The following is a 16,882-nucleotide window of genomic DNA, read 5'->3' on the forward strand; positions in this document are numbered from 1 at the left end:
TAGATGTTGGTGAAGGGTCTGTAAAAATTATGGTGAATAATAAAGGTTGTCAAGATATTCATTTAGAGGAAAACTCCTCATTAGGAATGGCTATACAAAAATCACATTATACTGTAGATCTAAATAACATGGTGATTGGAAATATCCCTGAAAAGTATGTAGATGCCAAGGGTGAGTTGCCAGAATAACTGGACTCTCAGCCCAAAGGAATATTTAAAGTTCATTCTGTGTACCCTTATGATTCAAATGAGACAGTGTGCTGTCATCAAGAGAATTGCATAACATTTAACTTAAATGAAAATGAAACATAAAATCAGCCCATTGAAGTGCAAGCTGATATACCAAAATATTTAAAAGTAGCAGCATTACAAAGAGACACAGCCACACAGTTAGAAGAAAGCACAGAGATTCCTCCACTGGAAGATTTCCCAGAATTTTCAAAAATGGTAGAGGAGCAGATTTTATCAGCGGATGCATGCGACAGCGATGAAGATAGAAATGAATTCAGGAGAATATTTATGGAGTTTAAAGATGTATTTGCTAAAGATGCTTATGATTGCGGTCTAATTTACATGAGGCCACGCTACCGGAAGGGTGTAGTAGAAGCCCAGTATTTGTGCGCCAGTATAGGTTACCACTGGCATGTTTAGAGTCATTGGCAGAGATATTTAAACATTTGGAGTCTCAGGGAATTATCAGGCCTATTCATAGCACATCCAACACACCTATTTTAGGTGTGTTAAAGCCGAATGGTCAATGGCGGCTATGTGCAGATTTGAGGGAGTTAATTAAAAGAGTACCAGTATCCAGATGGCCACTACCATTCATTGATCAGGGCCTGGCTCAGGTACATGGATCAAAAGTATTTACCACGTTAGATCTCACTTCTGGATATTGGTGCATTCAGATTCAGAATTTATTTTCATTTTCATTTGATAAGACTCAATACGCATGGGTTAGAGTTCCATTTGGGTATGTCAATAGTGGGAGTGAATTTGGAATATTTTTGAGAAAGGCCATGCCTGATGCAGCGGAAAGAGGTACCATAGTTTATGTGGATGATGTACTGATAAAAAATGAAAGCTTGAAAAACCATTTTGATGAAATAAGACATGTTCTTGGCCAATTGCAGAAAGCAGGCACCAAAGTATCTTTACAAAAAGCACAAGGGTGCAAGAAAAAAGTGAATTTTCTAGGCCATAAAGTGACTGAACATGGACTAAACCCACAAAAGAAGAAAATAGAGGCCATACAAAAACTAAAAGACCCTAAAAGTGTGAAAGGGGTACAAAGTTTATTAGGAATGACAGGCTATAACAGGAAGTTTATTGAGAATTATGCTAAAATTACTCAACCATTGACTAAACTGCTAAAGCTGAATACACCCTGGAAATGGGAAAAAGAGCAGTCTGAGGCAGTGGCTAAATTAAAGGAATGTCTTGTAATGGCACCATGTTTAGCATACCCCATAAAGGATAGGGATTTCTTTATAGAAATAGGTTTCTCTGAACATTGTATGTCAGCAGTGTTATCACAAAAACATGATTTGAATCAGAAAACCATTGCCTATGCAAGTAAGGCATTTTCCCAAGTTGAAGTTAAATTCAATGAATGTGAAAAGGCCCTTTTGACCACTGTATGGGCGCTACAACATTTCATTTCATTGTTCAGGGACAAAAGGTGATTATTGAGACAAATCATCAACCTTTGCAGTTTTTAGAGAGTAAAAGAATTAGGTCAGGTAACCTAGCACAGTCCAGAATCACTTCGTGGACGCTGGCATTGCAAGGTTTTCCTGTAGAAGTGAGATACGGCAAAAGTAAAAAGAGCCCAGTTGCTCAGGGTTTGGCAGATCTACATGACTGTGCAGCTGAACATGTATGAAACGAAGTAGAAGTGGAAGATAGTTTACAGGAATTTGGGCAATCACCACACAAAGCTTTTGATGAAAAGACATGCAAGGATTTGCCGACTGTATATGTTGACGGTTGTGCCTTTCACATTGAAAATTACATTAATAAACAATTAGTGTCAGGGATAGGAAATGTCTGGTTGAAATGTGAAGACATCCCCAGTATAGGGATGACAATTGGAGCTAGGAGCAGTCAAGTAGCGGAATTGGCAGCCATTTATAAAGCAATTGCTACTGCAGTTGATAATAAATTTAGTGAAATTGTCCCGGTGACTGATTCTGATTATGCACAAAATAGTTTTGTGGAATATTTGCCTGGCTGGAAAGCAAGAGGCATGGTTACATACAATAGAAAGCCACTTAAACATGGAAAAATGATACAAGCCATAGACAAATTGGTGTCAGAGAATAATTTGACAATATACCAGAGAAAAATTCGTGGGCATTTAAAAACTCCAGGAGAGGATAAGGAGGGGAATGATAAGGCAGATCACCTGGCTAAAATTGGGGCTGTGAACATTTACTTGGTGAAATACAAATTGATGCAGTAACACGCTCTAAAGCGCCAAAAGAGGTGGATCAACCAGTAGTACAATGGAGTTACGATACACCAGATCAAGATCTGATTAAAGCACAAAAGGATGATCCAATTTTGGGAATATATTCTAATCATTTAATAGACCCTGAACACTCTCAACTCTTCTTTTCCCACACAATCATTTTCTGTTAAAGGGTTTTCCCTTTAACAGAAAATGATTGTGTGGGAAAAGAAGAGTTGAGAGTGCTATTAAAGAATAAGAAACAAATTAGACTACAGGATGGGCTCATGATTAGAGAGTCCATAACAGGACAAATACAGTGGGTGGTGCCCCTTTCATTCAGAGGGCTAATGCTACACCATGCACATGATGCAATAACTGCAGGCCACAGAGGTTCACAAAAAACATTGGAGATACTGAAAGATTATGCTTACTGGCCACATATGTCCCAAGATGTGGAATTATATACTAGGGGATGTCTAGTATGCGCCCAATTTAAACCTTCTTCACCAATGCATAGAGCACCATTAATGAAAAGAGGCTTAACTCTTCCATGGTCAGATTTGCAAATAGACTATGTAGGGCCTGTAAAGAGGTCGAGCAGGGGTAACCGATATATTTTGAGTGTGGTATGTTTGATGTCAAAATGGATAGAGTGTATTCCTGCACCAGATTGTAGTGCGCAAACAGCAGCTACATTACTGGTGAATCATATATTTTCAAGGTTTGGATTACCACAAAGAATAGAATCAGACAGAGGAAGTCATTTCACAAGCGCTCTAATGAGTAAGGTATGGCAAATACTGGGAGGGAAAAGAAAATTACACATTGCATATCGAGCTGCTTCTTCTGGGGGAGTGGAACGCTGTAATAGGTCTGTTGTGGATGTATTAAAGAAGTTTGTAGCAGAAGCAGGTTCCAGCTGGGATTTACGTTTACCTTTGGTTTTCATGGCAATCAGATCAACTCCTGCCAAAGCAACAGGTATTAGCCCCCATGAGGTGTTGAATGGGTAGGAAGATGGTGTTGCCACAACACCTACTATACAGAACACATGAGCAGACACTTGTAAGCGCATCTACAGTTCATGAATACATGGATGAACTGAGGAAGCGTTTACAACATGCATTTGCTTTTGTGCAGCGAAATCTAGAAAGGGCTGCTGACAGTGCGAAGTCATATTATGATAAAAAGACATCAGTGAAGGAGTATTGTGTGGGGGATCAGGTGTATACATTTCATTTTGGAAAAAGTAAACAGAAAAATTCTAAATTTATGGCAGCCTGGCAGGGACCATTTCGAATTATAGATAAGATTTCTCCTGTGGTGTACAACATTTTGAAAACTGAAGGTGAAACAACAACAGAACAGTTTGTTCACGTAAATCAAATGAAACCATGGCATCCCAAACATGAGGTAAAGAGACTTGTAGAAACAGATAAAGCCCCTTAAATACATGAAAGAAGATAAATGAGTTTAGTCATAGGGCAGCGGCAGAAAAATAAAAATAGATGTGATTGATTATTGTAATGGAACACAAATACTGTGACATATATATATATATATATATATATATATATATATATATATATATATATATATATATTTAAAAAAATGGGGGCTGAACCTAATGGAGTTATTTTACAAAATTTAAATGTATTAAATATTAATATGTATGTTTGTTTTCTCTCCAACATGTGCCTAATTTCAGAAGGCGGGAGGAAAAGAGCGATGTGATTTATAAAGTGCATGGATATATATATATATATATATATATATATATATATATATTTTTTTTTTTTTTTGGTAAAAGGGTGAAATTAGTATTGTGCTATATACTTAATTTGTTTCTTTTCTATTTGATTTAGAATACTAACATACCTTTAATCAGAGTTCACGGGACCGGAGGACACGGGAGGATGGAGTCCTGGAGTCCTGGAGTCCCCTGGATGAAGATCAAATGATGCCTGCCTCCGGGTGGAGGTGAAGACAAAGTAACCGGGATGCCAAAAGAAATGCCTCCTACGGAAAAAGTATCCAAAAGTGCCAGGATGAAAGAGTGCCTCAAGTGAACCAGATGATGGGATGTTGCTGATCGGGACGTATCAGAGGCAGACAACAATAGAAGAGCAATGAGCTTGCAGCATTGTTGGCACATTAATTCCGATGTATCCTGGAGTATGGAGATCCGCATCTTTATTGTTTTAATTAATTTGTTTTAATTTGTTATATTAATTCTTTATTTTAATTATTTATTTTAGTTTATTGTTTTATGGTTGACTTCAAGTATAAAAACAAGACGCTGAACTATGGACACTTCAGTTGGGAAGAAATATGTAAATCATTTTATAAGAACTGATGGACTCATTTGGAATGGATTTTGATTTTATGGTGCTTGAGCAGTGATTTATTGTGACATTTGTGAATATTCATTTTGTTGAATTGCAGTGTTGAAAAGGAAGAGCGTGCTTTGAGTTTCTTCCAATTGTGGCTTGGACCATTGCCAAAATCTCAGAAAAAGGAGGGATGATGTAGTATAATTTATTGTGTCTTGGAGTACGGCGCCACTTAATATTATAACATTATGGCCAGCAATAATGTGGCACACATATAGCCAGCCATAGGTCGCTAGTGTAACATATGGATATGCGAATGGAGACAGGCTGCAGATTTAAAAGCACACCAGAATATATATATATTTTTTCTCTCTTATTTGAAATGCCTCATTTACAGGAGACCACATTAGCTGTCTAATTGACTAACTTAATTAACAAATACTAACACCGGTACTAACTCAATAACATTATAATGTGCTCTCCATGTGGAAAAAGAGGCAGTAGAGACATGCTCTGAGAGTCATTTTAAACGTGCATACAGATTTTTTTTTTCCTTGCTCTCTCTGTTCACTGTGTCGCAGAAAGCAAAATCTGCATGCCAGGAAATGAGTTTAGATACAGTTTCTTACTGTAAAAGTTGAGCTATTGTTAAAGGAAGGAGGATACAGTCTTTTGAAATTGATTGGTGACACGTAAGCATGGGGGGATGTAACAGAGTTCTGGTGGACAAGGTCTGACAGAACTGAGTTCAGATCGTTTTGGCTGAGCTGCCGGGAGGAGTTCACTTTGGCTGAGCTGCTGACACAGACCTTCAGAGACTGGGCATTCCTGGTCTCACTTGGCACTAACTTGAGAACTGTATGCTTCTCGCTATGCATTTCAAATTGCAAGGTTACGAGGACAATCCTGGGCCCATTCCTCGGAGGCGGCAAGCCAAGGGAAATCACGCGTAGGAGAACTACAGTAGCTGGTAATTATATAAGTGAATTGAGGTTGTGTGCCGTACGGATGAAATGTTTCTATAAATATCAGGCAGGGAGAGCAGCAATAGGGAATCCCTGTGTTTAATTGCCACGTTATAATGTTGCAAAGTGAATGCTGTTCCATTGATGTAAATTTTTTCTTCTTGTTACAAATAATGTCAAGTGAATTTCTTTGTATTACTGCATTTGTTTTCTCTTCTGTTTGTTTCAGAGAATACTGTCTAACAAGAAGGGTAATGTATTATTTTGAAATGCAATTATTTACAATACAAATCTAACACACAATCTGGGTAGAGTGTTTTTGATTTTGTCTTTTTATTTGGTGCATCTAAAATAGTATCTTGGGAGAAGGGGAAGATGTTTAAGTAATACATGTGCCATGTTACCCATACAGATGGAGTAAGTTCATTAGCAATTATAAATAGCAGTGTGCGTGTTTCCACTCAGTGGGTGTTTTCTGAGTGGAATATATTACAATAGTTCTTGCTGGGCGTACATGAATCAGCAAAAATAGGCCTATGGAAACATATTTCAGTAATGTAAATAAATTAGTGATAATACCAAAGGTTATTGAGAAGGATATATTTGAAATTGTGGTATTTCTGAATGTAGGTCCGAGGCCTCTAGAGATCACACAAACAGTCTAAACAAAAGAAGGGGGGTTTTGTATGTTGGGGCCACAAATAAAGCAGAAAAATGATGCTCACCAAAATACCACCAACAATGATGTATACTGCTAAATTATCCTGTATACTATAATAAGGAATGGTCCCTGAAAGGAAATAGGGCCAAACCCAATCTAAATGCAAGGAGTAGTCATTGTCAAATTACCATTATTTTTGGCGGTAAGAAAATACCGCCGGGCCCCAAATCTACACAAAATACCCTACAGCTGTAAGTAGTGCATGCGTCACGAAAATGGACTGTGCAACGTGACAACAAATAAACAGAGAAGGTTTTTTTTAAATCCTACATGGATTTCTTTTCCCACAGAACCAATGATTATGCGAACAAACACAGGAACTGAGCACATTGCACAGTACACATGTTTAAATCATAGTACTTATAAAGTACTAACTATGAGGGTCCACAAAGTATACAAATGTCTGCAATGCAATGCAATACAACATTACAAAGTACCGACCCTAACATGTTATGTTGTCTTTTATCACAGAAACAACGATTTCTCCTACATTTCCACATACCATGCAAAAAAACTGCATAGGCCCTCAACAATACAACGGTAAGTATACAATTATTGGTGTCATACTTCTTTGTAATCTGCTAATTGTATTCTGTACACATATTTGTGCAATCCATATACCAGTATCACAATGTTGAGTGCATAGCTATATTATACTGCAGTGGTTGTGGCCAGGCCTAGACTCTTGGGTTCATGGCCTACGGTCTACGGCCTCCAGCCATGCACCCAAGACTCAAGGCCCTGGCCACATCCACTACAGCATAATACAGCCATGCATGCAAACATCTGCCAATTTACCACAAACATAACACAGCCACCTGAGGCCCTATCCACTTCAGTTCACATACTATTACAGTACTCTTTGATGCATGGCCTCTGCACCCAAGACTCTATGAACTGTCCGCAACCAATACATCATAATACAGTAAACTACCAAACAATCTGCCCAGTGGCCACACACCAAACACTTAAGGCATCCACTTGAGACCCTGTCAACATCTGTACACATAGTATTCCACTACGTGCAACCAGTCTGCACACTCTTAATTCCAATAAGCTAGCCACCTAAGGCCCTGTCCACTTCTATACATACAGTATTCCAGTATATGCAACCAGTCAGCACACTTTTGAGTCCAATAAGCCAGCTGCCTGAGGCCCTGTCCACTTATCTAGGCATACCATTACAATACTTCAATCTGTGGGCACATTCTTGAACACTTGAGTGCATCACCTCCAGCCATGCACCCAAGACTCTAGTAGCTGGTCACAATCACTACAGCATAACACAACCATGCACCCAACCATTGGTACACTGGCCACAACCAACACACATAATCCAGCCACCTGAGGCCCTGTCCACTCCTATACACATAGTATTTCAGTACGTGCAACCAGCCAGCACACTCTTAACTCCAATAAGCCAGCCAGCTAAGGCCCTGTCCACTTTTCTACACATACCATTACAGTACTTCAACCAGTGGACACACTCTTGGACTCTTGAGTGCATCGCCTCAAGCCATGCATCCAAAACTATAGTAGCTGACCACAATTATGTCCCACTGCATACAGTATCATACACCCAAGAATCTCCACACAGTCCAACAAACCACCTGACACACAACCTGTCCACTTTTGTACACATACTATTACACTACTTACAGCCAGTGGACAGACTCTTGGGTACATGACCTCCAGCCATACACAGAAGAGTCTACTAACTTTACAATACTTCAACCAGTGGGAACACTCTTGGACTCTTGTGTGCATTGCCTCAGGCCATGCACCCAAAACTATAGTAGCTGGTTACAATTATGTCCCACTGCATACAGTATCATTCACCCAAGAATCTCGAGACAGTCCAACAAACCACCTGACACATACCCTCTCCACTTTTGTACACACACTATTACACTACTTGCAGCCAGTGGACACACTCTTGGGCACATGGCCTCAAGCCAAACAACCAAGAGTCTAGTAGCTGGTCACAATAACCACAGCATAATACAGCCATGCACCCAATAATCTATACACTGCCATAACCCATACACGTAAGCCAACCACCTGAGGCCCTGTACACGTTTGTAGACATACTATTACAGTACTTCAACCAGTGGACAGACTCTTGGGTGCATGGCCTTTGGCCATGCACCCAAGAATCTACTAGCTAACCACAAATACCACAGCACAATACAGCCTATACAAACATCCTCATATCATCTACAATGCACTAACCTACCCTAATGAAGCCTGCCTGCAGTCACGCCACATAAGCTGCTTGCCCGAGAGTCTGTCTGGACACCGCAGACACAACACTGTCTTCTTCAACCTAGACAAATACATCATATGAACCACCTTTCACTCCCCCACCCTTTCCAGCCCCTCTTCGCACCACCAGATTCCCCAAAACATGTTTCCCAGTGCTGTTCCCCGCTGCGCTGTCCGTAGATATTCATGGATACAACATGGCGGGTGTTTCCGAAAATTATGGCGCTCATCACGCTTCCGGCCAGCCAATCAGCGAGCATGTCTTGTGTCCGCGGACATCAGAGTCCAGTCCGCGGAGTGAACAGGGAAATGGGTCAGTGGAACAGAGCCAGATATCACTAATTTTTGGGGACCTACATTTTACCTGTTTTTTAAAAAACAACTGGATGATTTTCACCAAATTTAAAAAAGCACGCTTTCGGGACCAAGCCGCCGCTCCTGCCGCCAATTTGGTGAAAATCCGTCCATCGGTTTGGGCTGTAGGCGTGAGTAAAGTTTTTCTCTATTCAGTCTATGGAGCAAAAAAAGTTTTTGGGACCCCCCTATAACTTTGCCCCCCCTTGACGAAACCTTAACAGAAATATTCAAAGAGGGCCATATACTTTTTCTGCAAAGTTTGGTGAGGATTTGACCCCTGTGAGCGAAGTTATAAGCCACACAAAAAGTACTCTTCCTATGAGTTGAGCACCTTAACCATAACTACACGCCCGCTGCCGCAGGCCGTGTAATATATTCATATAGTCTGTGAAAAAACGTTGTTAAAGGGATGTTATAGTTAAGTTGCACTTATAAAAACCTATCAAATTCAGAGAAAAAACTTTTTTTAAACGGACGTTGTGGCTTCAAATAAAAATCAAAAACCCAAGAAATGTGCCAGTTAGGTTAAGCTATGCAACCATAACTCTCGCCACCACCATGCACTGCTAAGATTAGCAGCCAGCACATCAAAGATAACATCACAATGTGCAACAACCATAACGTCTCTTTAGTAACATTTTTTCTCTGAATTTCAATGAATTTTATAAATCAAAATATTTCATAAGGTTATTGCAGTATATGGAAGTTATTAATAATTCCTCTTTGAACATGAATGAAAGCACTATAAACATCCTTTACTTAAAAAATGTGGCTACCTACCATGCAGCAGTTTAGAAGTCTGCAGACATGTCCTCGGACATGCCTGGAAGCAGGTGGCAGCAACCAAACCCAAAAAGAGATGGGATAATACAATTTTTATGTTTCCTTTTCACACAAACAATATACATACACCAACATTACAAATAATTACTACAAATCAAACATACATTAATACACAGTTTTATGTCTCCAAATGTAAAAAAATACTTGTTAACACATTCCACTATATTATGGATTATACCAAATAGTAAACCTAACTGTACACCTTATGTAAACAATGCACTTGAACAGCTCTCAGGAACTGAAGCACAAGAACATAGCACAAGAAAACAAACTCTGTGAACTTGGTAAGTAAATATTCCCTTCCCTTTTGTTGTAAATGTTTTCCATAGGAACTAAATACATTGATAATAATGTATTAATAACTAAAAGTATGCATTGCATATTTCTACATAAGTCACAAGCACACTTGAATGGCTGGAGGAGTTCTTCCCTGAGCGATAAACAATCTATGAATGGTAAATACACATATATATCTTAAAATACACTGCAATAATGCATGCTGACAGTTATTAAATTACATCTTTTTGATCTATTTTATCCTTCACAAAGTCAGAGAAGGAAACATCCACAACAATAATCATGAGGAAACATTTGTAAATACTAATAAGGGAGAAATGGACAGCGTTGAAATGAATACATTATGTACACAAATGTCTGATTTAAAAAATCAAGTTGCTGAATTGTCTAATTATGTAAAAAATTATGTAATCCTTAATATTGATTTGCATTGCCCCACATGTACCTGTTGCTCTTTTCCTGAGCAATTACCCCAATCATTGCCAAAATATTCTTATAATCGTTTTGATGCAAGTTCTATCCCCAATTCTCCCATTTATGCAAACGTACAACCTCCAAATTCCCCTATTTGTTTCCCACTCCGATTCCCCATCCTGTTCTTACTTTAAATAATTTTAAATGTAATCTGTGTATGTTATCCCAACAAATGTTTTTCTTTGTAAATATATAATGTAAATACAAAAATATAATGTTCCAATCTTTCTAAAAATGTTTTTTTTAAAACCCGATTTTGATGTCCAGGGACTATAATAATGTCTGTTTCTACATATTTACATACCAGTTACACAGTATGGATGTTTTGGTGTCCACCAACGTACCGGCTAATCCGCAGAGCAAACTACGCACTTTTAATTTGTCCACAAGCGTCATTGTCCGGGTGTCGTGACGTTAGTGCGGATGTCCCCGGAGATTGTCATGTGACCGTGCCTGTGCGTTGCAATGACATATCCGTGATCAATGTCCTTACTTCGTGGACAGCTTTATATTCATATTTTTTCAGCCACTCTACGGACTTTGAAGATAAAACTCTGCCTGTCCACAGCTCCCAGTACCATGCTTACTTAATTCCTAAAGTTTTCCCAACTTTTCAAAACCTTATTTGAGCGCTGAAGATCGCAGGCACGACAGTAGTCTGCAGACATTTCCTCCAATGGGACCCACCCATTTCTGTTAGTCATTCTCTACTTGGCAGAACTTCAGAGAGCACCTGTTTCTACAGAGAAGCAAACACGTTACCATGGCATCTGCAGTCACAATCCTTCTTCCCCAGGGGCTGCCACCAACACTTAGAGGACCTGGATAGGTATTAGGGGCCCTGCAGTAGATGACATTCAAGAGGAAGAAGATGATGCAGTGGAGGAAGTGCCTACTACATCGGGTAGGCAGAAAGAGTCGTGGGTGTGGTGCTTTTTCACCACTGTTGGAAGGGTGCCAAATGCTCAGGTTGCCTGTGTGCACAAAATTGTACTCAGTCATGGCAAAAAGGGGCAGAACACCTTTGGTACTACCCTCCTGCACCACTCCTGTCACCACTCGGGACACTGCAGTGGGGCAGAGGATTCCTCCTGCCATCTCACAGGCCATACAGGAGGCTGTTGACCGGTACCTTACACGGTCAACAGTACTTGACACAATCATCTGCAGGGGGGAGGGAACCCGAAGTGCCTTTGAGACGGCTATGAAGGCACATGAAAAGGAGTGCCCTCTACCTTAGTGTTTTTGCAGGCCCTACATCTTCCTTTGTCCACCTGTCGCTCCCTGATGGCAGTTGGTACCTCTTCCCTCCTCCCTCCTTCCTTGCTTTGCTTCTTCTATCCCTCTGCCAAGAAATATATATAAGAAAATCAAAAAACAAAACACAAAAAAGGTTCCTCATGGAACCACCTTTCAAAGTTATAAATATAATGCGAAAAAAATACTAGTCTAGACTCCATCTACTTTACATTTATACTTAAAGTACCCTTCCTGGGTAAACCCTTGGAGAAGTTGGTTCTCTACAACTGCTCCTTCATACTGAACTACTTGGTTGCCTCCATGACCATCGATCTGGATTCCGGACATCCAGAGGCACAGAAACTGCTCTCCTGAACACCTGTGAAGACATGCTCGCAAATCTTGACTCTAATTCACCACCTGTTCTCATCTCCTCGATCTTTCCTCCATCTTTGACACAGTCAACCATTCTATCCTCATTAAACGGCTTTGTGATACCCTCGGCATCCCAGACCGGGCACTGGACCGGCTGACCTCTTTCCTCACTAACCGCCCTTCCCAGCTGCAACTGGGCACTTTCTCCTCCACCACCTCACTCTCTACCTGCAGCGTCCCCCATGGTTTTATCCTATTGCTTTGGCTCTTCAATATCTATTTCGCCCCTCTGGATCTGAGCTCCTCCTTCTCTCCTCATTTCCAGTGTTATGCCAATGACACACAGATTTCTTTCAAACTTCCCTCTACTCCATATTCTTAAGAAATTGTCAAGATCAATACCAGAAAAAAAGTTGGATTGTGTGGCAGAAATAAAGCTGGTGCCGGCAAGTTTAGAACTCTGAGCTCAAATGGGTCTTAGAAAGAAAAACACATGGAAGTAAGACAAAAACAAGATGCAAATTCACTACTCCTTGATTCAGAGAGAGGATCTATTGCTTTAATTCCTCATTCCAATTTAATTCTGGAAAAGGTTGCAGGGCCAATGGATAACGGGAAAAAAATAAAAAACATGGTTCCGACCAAAAATATCTGCACCTCTACAACTAAGCAATCTATCAGATCGTTAGCAGCTCCGCAGAAGGGCGCCACACTGGTCTCAAAAGCAATCTCGCGAAAATATCATCTGCAAGCTTTAGCCCGTCAAGACAGTGTTTACAGCAGAAATGAGACGAGCCCGCCATCTGATGACCATCATGTGAAATTTGCTGGAGATGGACCTGCAACCGCTGTAAATAGCACAGAGCATACTCCATTTATCACAGTACAAGGAAATAAAAAACATACTGACCAAGACACTCTTTTGTATGGATCCTCGCAGCAGATCCTCGAGGTACATAGAAAGGAGATTCGGCACGCAGTTGACGCCTATATGTCAGCGCAACCAGCGCAAAAATATCTCACTCATTGCGAGTCGGGTAGAATACCCCTCACACAGAAATATGAGACATCTGCACTGAATAGAGTTACAAACAGTAGTCAGGCTTCTGTCAGTGAAGATGAGATTTCTAATGCACATCCTTTGGCTCAAACATCTTTTGGGCATAATTTCACCAGAGTTACCACTCAGATTCGCTCAGCGGAATCACCAACACTAACAGGAATAGTGTCACCACCGAGCTCGAAGCCAAAAACCTCATCTCAGCGTTGGTCCCAGAACTTCAACGGCTGATAGAAACAACCATTGCAAATTCCCTTGACAAAAAAACATCAACAGTTCCAGCATCTCTCAAGGATAGACTTGATCCATCACAACTGAAAAAAACATTCAGAGGTGACTCAAAACGTCCAGCATTACATTCACTGATCATCTCATGTCGTCAACCTCCAAATGTGCAATATGATTTAAATCGTAAATCCATCCTCACCATCTTTGCGGAAATTCCAGAACTGGAAGACATTAATTCTGCTGACATTCAACTAGTGGAGTTTGAAGATGCACACATACTCTCCTCGGTGAAACTATGGATTAATTCCAGAGTGGTTGTTAACACGATATGGTCAGCCAAAAATTGTCTGTATGATTTGGGATTTATTATTGAAGTGAATCAACTCCCATCTAAAGCACCAACAGTAAATTCATTACTATCTGTAGTTAATCATAGGAGGGACAATGTAAAGTGTGTTACCCAGGGCCCCGAAGAAGGCTCTAGAAAGTTCTGCAATTGTCATCCGAATCATAATATGCACTAACTAGGCCAATCTATGAAATGAACTTGTGTCTCCCTAACTAGTTGGAATACAAGAGGGTTCCGTCATCTTCTAAATCATTTTGACCCAAGCCTTGACAATGTTGATATAGCCACATTTCAAGAAACATGGCTTACCACTGTCCCAACTTGGGATAAATACAATATACATCTGAATCTAGCCCAAAAATTAAATCATGGGAGACCAACATCAGGGCTCCTTATAGTTGTTAAACAAGACCTGCTATTTAAATTTGAAGATTGGTTGTCTCCAAACCCCTTTCTGCAGATGATAAAGCTAAAGGTTGCTAATATATCGGTTGTAGGTCATTTGGTCGAAAACAAAAAAATCGAATGCCATTTGATCAACAGTCAAATGGTCGAAAAAATGTTTTTTTTTTATGGGGGGGTTCCCCCCCAAGCCCCCTGTTTTCTGTATTAAAAACATTTTTTTTTACCAACCTAAACTAAAAATATATATATAAATAAATTTTTTTAAAAATCGACATTTCTTTTTCGACCATTTGACTTTCGATCAAATGGTCATTCGATCCTTTGTTTTCGACCATTTGACTAGACGGCAATATATCATACGCCCTGATAAATGTTTACTGGAACCCTGCTAGTATTTCCGACCACATATTTATTAGAGACATGAATTCCCTAATGGATCTTGTGTGTCTTGATAAGACGGTTATATATGTCATCATAACAGGAGATTTAAACTTGCATTATTTTGATCAAAACAAGTATAACAACAGATTGACATTATGGAACCATTTCATTGAAATGCATAATCTACAAATGTTAAATTGTTCGTTTCCAGACGATATGCCCCCACGACCAACGTGGCGCAGAGGTAACATCTCGGCGATACTTGATTACATTTATGTGAACCAACCTCTCATTTCAGAAGTTTCCAAATTTCAAATAAATCGGACAACTTTGAGTGACCATAACAGCCTCTCAATGTATTGGAATGTAACCGAACTGGTAAATACTCCGGTAGTTAAAAGTACTTTAGATTTCATAACAGTCAACCCTGGTGGTAACAGACTATGTTGGAATGAAACTTCTTTGAAAAGATTTAATCTTTTTTATGTAAGACAATTGACTAATACAAATGCAGATCAACGGCAACATATTTCTTATAATTTAATGCAATTATTTCAACACAAGACGTATAAGTCTAAGGTAATTACGGCGTAAACCTTACATGTATTTGATAAGGAAGTGGAAACCGCAAAAAGAATGCTTCGTTTAAAAAAACGCCAAGCCTTGAGACTTCCGTTAAATACAAGACACATTATCCTTACTCAATTAAGGACAAAATACGAAAACTGGTTAAGAACACACAAAGCAGTCTTATTTCAAAAGGATAGCTCAAAAATGCTGAGTGTGTTAGCAGGAAAGAATACTTCACAAATTTGGTCAGTTATCAATCAAACAACTGCAGGCCATCAAATCACCTATATCAGTCTAATAATGTGTCAGAACAGGCATGGGTGAAACATTTTTCAAATTTATATCTACCATGTTCAAGCTCAAGCACTCAAAGAGCGCCACAACTAACAGAATCATTTTCTCTAACATTTGACAAAGAAGATATTTTATTCTTCATAAACAAGGCAAGCCCATCACGAGCTCCAGGTCCTGATGGACTTTCGAACTTTATGTTAAAACAACACCCGGAAATTTGGTCTGAAATATTATATAACATCTTCTCAAATATCATTCAAACGCAATTATTACCTAACTCATGGAAACATTCAATCATTCTTCCAATATACAAAAAAAGGTAATAGATCTGACCCAGCAAGTTATAGACCCATCGCCTTGTTGGAGGCCCCGGGAAAAATCTTCAATCGTATTGTACTCAGAGATTTGAATAACTGGGCATCGAGTTTAAGGAGAAGGGACCCCTTTCAAGCTGGTCTTGTGTCAGGGTTAGTGATAGCACCAAACATCATGCTATTGAATATGTTAAAATCTCAGTGTGCAGCCCGGATTCAACCGTTATATCTGGCATTTATTGACTTCCGGGTTGCATTTGATTCAATTGATCGTAATTTACTTTATCAGAAATTAAATTGTTTTGCTTGCCCTCCCTCTCTTATTTCTATCATAAAACAACTTCATTCAAACACCTCGATACAAGTCCCGCTTACAATGGAAGGGTTACTCTCCAAACTGATTCCTACTGGGCGAGGACTCAAGCAAGGTTGCATCCTGGCTTCATTTTTGCTTAACTTGTTTATCCTTTATCTTGGAGAATCTTTCGCAGATATCATTAGTGATGCACCAAAATTAGGTCCTCAACGTATATCTTGGATGTTGTATGCGGACGACTTGGTCCTTTTGTCACAGACCCCAAGTGGGCTACAAAACCTATTGGACAAGTTATCCCTGTACTCATCAGCAAATAATCTTATCATAAACTTAGAGAAAACACAAGTAGTTGTTTGTCAAAAGACCAAAAACGCTTCCCATGGGAAAAAATGTAAGTGGCTCCTACACAATGTTGCGCTAATGAATGTTGAAAACTACAAATATTTAGGCCTGACCATTTATAACACCACAAGTGAAAATGCCTATATTGCTACACTGAATTTAAAACTGGAAACGTTGAAATCTCAGGCTAACATACTAGTGTATAAGTATGGTAAGTTTTCATACAGTCACATCATGGCGTTTTATCAAGCAAAAGTGGTGCCAATTTTATTGTACGGAGTCGATACTAAACTGCCAATG

This window comes from Ambystoma mexicanum, chromosome 8 (genome assembly GCF_040938575.1).
Source record: "Ambystoma mexicanum isolate Mex_15411 chromosome 8, UKY_AmexF1_1, whole genome shotgun sequence".
Taxonomy (NCBI): domain Eukaryota; kingdom Metazoa; phylum Chordata; class Amphibia; order Caudata; family Ambystomatidae; genus Ambystoma; species Ambystoma mexicanum.